The sequence below is a fragment of the Schistocerca cancellata genome, chromosome 4 (genome assembly GCF_023864275.1).
Source record: "Schistocerca cancellata isolate TAMUIC-IGC-003103 chromosome 4, iqSchCanc2.1, whole genome shotgun sequence".
NCBI classification, from domain to species: Eukaryota; Metazoa; Arthropoda; class Insecta; order Orthoptera; family Acrididae; genus Schistocerca; species Schistocerca cancellata.
Genome location: NC_064629.1, coordinates 735,024,880 through 735,032,762, shown reverse-complemented (window position 1 = coordinate 735,032,762; position 7,883 = coordinate 735,024,880). Strand labels below are relative to the sequence as shown.

At 42.2% G+C, this 7,883-nt stretch overlaps 1 pseudogene; it reads left to right on the top strand.

Annotated features, from left to right (window-relative positions):
• Positions 1 to 7,369: 7,369 nt before the first annotated feature.
• On the top strand, positions 7,370 to 7,487 carry LOC126185625 (5S ribosomal RNA; annotated as a pseudogene).
• The last annotated feature ends 396 nt before the right edge of the window (positions 7,488 to 7,883 follow it).

Genomic DNA, 7,883 nt, shown 5'->3' with positions numbered 1-7,883 from the left:
AAAAATTGTCAAAATTTTTACGTCCAGGAGACATCCATCCCGTTCTGTTTCTAACCTGGTTTAAGGGTATGTTACCAGAATCTTGGACAGCTCATAGTAAGATACGATTTGTAATAAGTCATACGACAGGGACGCAGAATATATGGGGCATGCTACAATTAGATGATTTTACAACTTATCACACTTTCAAATCTGATTTCAAATCTAAATAACGGACCACTCCCGCCGGAGGTTCGAGTCCTCCCTCGGGCATGGTTGTGTGTGTTGTTCTTAGTATAAGTTAGTTTAAGTAGTGTGTAAGTCTAGGGGCCGATGACCTTAGCAGTTTGGTCCCTTGGAAATTAACAAACATTTGAACATTTTTAAATAACGGCGCGAAGGCGCCCAAAAGTAATTACGACTCGAACTTTAAGGTTCCAAACCTTATAACAGTAATTCATGGAATAGCTAAAGGGATTTCGTAGAATAGAACATTAACAAGGCAACGTCTTTAGACGCTCCATAGGAGAACAACACCTACTGGAGGTAGCAGTTAGCCGATTACCATGGAGAGTGAGAAACAAGCTAGTATGAAAGGACTGAAAAAATGTCAACAGTTTATTAGAATGCTTAGAATAAGTAGATACAGTGGAAAGACAGTCGGGGAGATGGCAAACAGGCAACATTAGCAACAACGCTAACCAACGTAACGATAACAATAGAGGATCCCCTTTAACTAGAGGAGACACTGCAAATGTAGGAAACAGAGGACAAAACGGTCAGGATCAAATTCGAACTGGAAATAGATACATAAAGGGAAATAATAACAGAAACTATGAAAGTGCATTCAACAATAATATAAACACAGAAAGGAAAAACTAATATGCTCCTGGGAAGGGACTCAGTCCTCTGAAGCAATGCAAAACCAGTAACAACAAACTGCTTCACGTTTGATTACGTATGATCATAACAGTACATTAAAAAAATTATTACAAGAAAATATACAATCAATAAAAGAATATACAGGGTGAGTCACCTAACGTTGCCGCTGGATATATTTCGTAAACCAATTCAAATACTGACGAACCGATTCCACAGACCGAACGTGAGGAGAGGGGCTAGTGTAATTGTTTAATACAAACCATACAAAAATGCACGGAAGTATGTTTTTTAACACAAACCTACGTTTTTTTAAACGGAACCACGTTAGTTTTGTTAGCACATCTGAACATATAAACAAATACGTAATCATTGCCGTTTGTTGCATTGTAAAATGTTAATTACATCCGGAGATATTGTAACCTGAAGTTGACGCTTGAAACCTCCGACGTTCAGTTGCGTGTTGTAACAAACACGGGCCACGGTCAGCGAGCAGCATCTGCAGGGACATGTTTACGATGACGACCGTGTTTACGAGTGTAGCTGTAGTGCACTGTTGTGGTTTGGTCTAGCTGTCGCAGTGTCCGCATGTAGCACTTGCTGCTATTGTTATTCTGCATTCGTCTCCGCACGGAGACCAACTGTAGTACACCGTGTTACCAGACGTCTGTGATAGTGTAGTGTTGTAGGAACTGTGACCATGGTGTATTCGAACTCTGAAAAGGCGGAGATGATACTCATCAATGGCGAGTGTAGACGAAATGCAGCTGAAGCCTGCAGGGTGTATGCAGAACGGTACCCGGAGAGAGAGCATCCAACGTGCCGCACATTGCAAAACATCTACCGCCAACTGTATGCTACAGGTACGGTCGTAGCACACAAACGGGTCCGTAACAGGCCCGTCACAGGAGAAGCGGGTGCAGTTGGTGTGTTAGCTGCTGTTGCCATGAACCCACACATGAGTACACGGGACATTGCGAGAGCCGGTGGACTGAGTCAAAGTAGTGTCATGCGCATACTGCATCGTCACCGCTTTCATTTGTTTCATGTGTCGCTACATCAGCAATTACATGGTGATGACTTTAATCATCGAGTGCAATTCTGTCAATGGGCATAATAGAGAATGCGTTGCAGTTCTACCTGTTTACCGATGAAGCGGGTTTCGCAAACCACGGGGCAGTGAATCTACGGAACATGCATTACTGGTCCGTGGACAATCCTCGCTGGCTCAGACAGGTAGAGCAACAGCGACCGTCGACTGTAAATGTATGGTGCGGAATCATTGGCGACCACCTCACAGGTCCTCACTTCATTGCAGGGGCCCAAACAGCTGCAACATACATCGCGTTTCTACAGAATGATCTGCCAACGTTGCTCGAAAATGTCCCACTGGAAACGCGTCGACGTATGTGGTATCAGCATGATGGTGCACCTGCACATTCCGCAATTAACACTAGGCTGACCCTTGAAAGGAAGTTCGACGGGCGTTTCATAGGACGTGGAGGACGCATAAATTGGCCAGCCCGTTCTCCTGATCTTACACCTATGGACTTCTTTCTGTGGGGTACGTTAAAGGAGAAAGTGTACCGTGATGTGCCTACAACCCCAGAGGATATGAAACAACGTATTGTGGCAGCCTGCGGCGACATTGCACCAGATGTACTGCGGCGTGTACGACATTCATTACGCCAGAGATTGCAATTGTGTGCAGCAAATGATGGCCACCACATTGAACATCTATTGGCCTGATATGACGGGACACACTCTATTCCACTCCGTAATTGAAAACGGAAACCACGTGTGTACTTTTACCTCACCCCTCATGGTAATGTACATGTGCGTCAGTGAAAAAGACCAATAAAAAGGTGTTAGCATGTGGACGTAATGTGCTGTTCCAGTCTCTTCTGTACCTAAGGTCCATCACCGTTCCCTTTGGATCCCTACGTAATTCGGTGCTCTCCGATACATACGATCGAACAGCGCCGGGCAGTGGTACTCAAGCGACAACTTTAGCTTACAATATCTCCGGATGTAATTAACATTTTACAATGCAACAAACGGCACTGATTACGTATTTGTTTATATGTTCAGATGTGCCAACAAAACTAACGGGCTTCCATTTAAGAAAACGTAGGTTTGTGTTAAAAAACATACTTCCGTGCATTTTTGTATGGTTTGTATTAACCAATTACACTAGCCCCTCTCCTCACGTTCGGTCTGTGGAATCGATTCGTCAGTATTTGATGTGGTTTATGAAATATATCCAGCGGTAATGTTAGATGACTCACCCTGTATAATACCAAATGTAAGATGTATAGTAGCAAATGAACAAGTAGGAATAATTTTGGATTTGGGTAGCGATGTTCCAGTGACTGATCACTATTTCTTGGAACGAAATAACTTAGTGGATGTATTTCCAAGCTCAGCAGTAATAGGAATAAAGATAAGAGGAATAACAAAAATAATGGATAATCCAGTAGTACATGATGAGTTATTCATTACATTCACATTAAATAATTATACACCAGTGTTCATCGTTGCAGGTTTAAATGTACCTGTAATTCTAGGCGTAGACTGGCTTTCAGAACAGGTGTCATTAAATCTCCATAATGGAGCAGCAACATTTCCATATAGCCAACAAGAAGAAATAGTTACGATGTACTTCGAACAAATAACTACTCACAGATTGAGTTTAAATCTTATCACAGAAGCTGAATTACGACAAAATAGCAATCATCAATAATGCAATTAAGATTTAGAGACAGACAAAAACCACAAATCAACAAAACAAATAAACCAGAAAACGTTAACACAAATTAAAAAGTGGATGTAATTACTTTATTATGCAAACAATTAAATGTCTTCTCAATGAGATGAGGAATTATTAAAGATTTCGTTTGTACTTTAAAGATTAACCCTCACCGTCTATTCTGCATAAGACCATATTTTATACTAGTATCTACAAAGCTATTGATATGAAAGGAAATTAGTAGAATGTTACAGTGGAATATAATAGAAATATCTGGTGGTTGTTACAATAATCCTTTAGTAGTCGTTAAAAAACCAGACAGAACTGTACGATTGGTATTCGGAACATGCACTGCCAACAAAATAACTGAACCAGGAAGAAACAGGGCACTCATAATATATGAAACGTTAACGAAGTTTGCAGGGGCAGGGTACATAGTCATAATAAATGGCTCTGAGGACTATGGGACTTAACATCATAGGTCATCAGTCCCCTAGAACTTAGAACTACTTAAACCTAACTAACCTAAGGACATCCCACACATCCATGCCCGAGGCAGGATTCGAACCTGCGACCGTAGCGGTCGCACGGTTCCAGACTGAAGCGCCTAGAACCGCTCGGCCACAACTACTTCTCTCTGCCTTTCCATTCAGCAGTCGATCTGTCAGACTACGATCTAGGATGCCACATATGTCAGGAATATAATATGCACAACACAATATAAAACAGACCAATAACTTTTGATAGTAGATTGATTTATACAGCATGAATGGAACTACACCTTAACAGGAAAAGAATCTTTATGGGCGTTTAATAATGCTCGCTAATCATAGTGCATTAAAATTTATACTGAAAAGAAAACTACGACATAGTAGACTCACAGGACGGGCTCTCTTTGTACAGGAGTTTAGATTTTCTGTTACATAAATAAGGGGACAAGATAACATAGTATCAGGTGCAATATGTAAACTACCAGTAGGCCTTCAGTCAAATCAAGATGTAAAAGAAAGACGAAACGTTGCAATTAATTTTTAAGGGTTGATACAGGGTGTTTCAAAAATGACCGGTATATTTGAAACGGCAATAAAAACTAAACGAGCAGCGATAGAAATACACCGTTTGTTGCAATATGCTTGGGACAACAGTACATTTTCAGGCGGACAAACTTTCGAAATTACAGTAGTTACAATTTTCAACAACAGATGGCGCTGCAAGTGATGTGAAAGATATAGAAGACAACGCAGTCTGTGGGTGCGCCATTCTGTACGTCGTCTTTCTGCTGTAAGCGTGTGCTGTTCACAACGTGCAAGTGTGCTGTAGACAACATGGTTTATTCCTTAGAACAGAGGATTTTTCTGGTGTTGGAATTCCACCGCCTAGAACACAGTGTTGTTGCAACAAGACGAAGTTTTCAACAGAGGTTTAATGTAACCAAAGGACCGAAAAGCGATACAATAAAGGATCTGTTTGAAAAATTTCAACGGACTGGGAACGTGACAGATGAACGTGCTAGAAAGGTAGGGCGACCGCGTACAGCAACCACAGAGGGCAACGTGCAGCTAGTGCAGCAGGTGATCCGACAGCGGCCTCGGGTTTCCGCTCGCCGTGTTGCAGCTGCGGTCCATATGACGCCAACGTCCACGTATCGTCTCATGCGCCAGAGCTTACACCTCTATCCATACAAAATTCAAATGCGGCAACCCCTCAGCGCCGCTACCATTGCTGCACGAGAGACATTCGCTAACGATATAGTGCACAGGATTGATGACGGCGATATGCATGTGGGCAGCATTTGGTTTACTGACGAAGCTTATTTTTACCTGGACGGCTTCGTCAATAAACAGAACTGGCGCATATGGGGAACCGAAAAGCCCCATGTTGCAGTCCCATCGTCCCTGCATCCTCAAAAAGTACTGGTCTGGGCCGCCATTTCTTCCAAAGGAATCATTGGCCCATTTTTCAGATCCGAAACGATTACTGCATCTCGCTATCTGGACATTCTTCGTGAATTTGTGGCGGTACAAACTGCCTTAGACGACACTGCGAACACCTCGTGGTTTATGCAAGATGGTGCCCGGCCACATCGCACGGCCGACGTCTTTAATTTCCTGAATGAATATTTCGATGATTGTGTGATTGCTTTGGGCTATCCGAAACATACAGGAGGCGGCGTGGATTGGCCTTCCTATTCGCCAGACATGAACCCCTGTGACTTCTTTCTGTGGGGACACTTGAAAGACCAGGTGTACCGCCAGAATCCAGAAACAATTGAACAGCTGAAGCAGTACATCTCATCTGCATGTGAAGCCATTCCGCCAGACACGTTGTCAAAGGTTTCGGGTAATTTCATTCAGAGACTACGCTATATTATTGCTACGCATGGTGGATATGTGGAAAATATCGTACTATAGAGTTTCCCAGACCGCAGCGCCATCTGTTGTTGAAAATTGTAACTACTGTAATTTCGAAAGTTTGTCTGCCTGAAAATGTACTGTTGTTCCAAGCATATTGCAACAAACGGTGTATTTCTATCGCTGCTTATTTAGTTTTTATTGCCGTTTGAAATATACCGGTCATTTTTGAAACACCCTGTATATATGAAAAAGACATAACAAATTTCTGTTGCAATTTAGAAAAAGAGCAAAGGTAAGATGCACATTTGAGAATTCATATCGATAACTGAAAACAAAACAATGCAAATACCAATGACCAGTGAAAACTACACAAGGGAATCTTATTTCACAGGAAGAACAATGCACAAAGTGGTTACTATGCATACGAGAAGATACCATAAAATTACTAACTTGGTATATACATGTAGGCTATGCTGATTCTAAGAAATATATCATGCATAGAAATATGTACTATTACATCAGAAATATCACTCACCAAGCAAGGAAAATATTAAGATCAAGACAGATTCATCCAAACGTTAAAGTGCATTCCGTATCCAATTATTCCAAGAAAGCTAAGGGAGTTTCGGCGTTGGACATCTATGATCCATTGCCTTGAGGCTGGTAAGTAGTGGGACACATTTTTGCTGTCTTATAATGCTGGTCTGAGTTGGTTTAACTATATCCACTTAAAAGAGCAACGACCAATAACGCGATAACTAAGTTAGAAGATCATTACTTTAAAAATGTTGGTAAACGTAAGAACCTATTGTGCAACAAATGGTTCAAAGAATTTCTAGCATGGGAAAACGTAAATTACATTTTAATTTCGAAGTACCATCCTCAAAGAAATCCCTCTGCAAGTGTCATGCGTGACTGAACGAGCTGCCACACTCTGCCACAAAAGTCTCTAAAGTGGAAATAGTTGAAGAGCAAGTCGAAGGCAAACTAATTCTGAGGTGGGTTCAATGGCCAGAAAGGAATGGTAATATCCAACCAGTATTATATAATAATATTAAGGAATCGTAAACACGGCAGGTAGAGATAAGGAAGAAAAGGTGGGAGGAAGGTACCCCAATACAATACTAGATAGGAGACTTGGTTTTAGTCAAAAACCTTAATAAAAGGTTTAAAAGTGATAGTGCCGTAAGTAATTTCTATCCACTGTAATAGAGACAATTTCTAGTAACTAAAATGCCACAGCCAAAAGCAGCAGTACACTCCAAGAACAAAAAAATGCACCACGAAGGAATTACCCGAATGGGATGGAAATTGGTAGATGTGTAGACAAACAAATATTGCAATTTCAGAAAAAAATAGGTGATTTATTCAAGAGGAAAACTTTTATTACTTGAGCAAGTTGGTAACTACCAACGGCCTTGCCGCAGTGGTAACACCGGCTCCCGTCAGATCACCGAAGTTAAGCGCTGTCGGACTGGACTAGCACTTGGATGGGTGACCATCCGGTTTCCCAAGCGCTGTTGGGAAGCGGGGTGCACTCAGCCCTTGTGAGGCAAACTGAGGAGCTACTTGGTTGAGAAATAGCGGCTTCGGTCTCGTAAACTGACATACGGCCGGGAGAACGGAGTGCTGACCATTGCCCCTACCCAGTGAAGCCTGTGGTCTGAGGACGACACGGCGACCGGTGGGTACCGTCGGGCCTTCCAAGGCCTGTTCGGACGGAGTAAGTTAGTAACTAGTCGGTCCGCCTCTGGCCCTTATGCAAGTAATTATTCGGCTTGGTACTGACTGAAAGAGGTGCTGGATGTCCTCCCGAGAGATATCGTGCCATATTCTATCCAACTGGAGCGTTAGATCGTCAAAATCCCTAAATGGGTGGAGGACCCTACTTGTAATGCTCAAAATGTTCTCAAGTGGGGAGA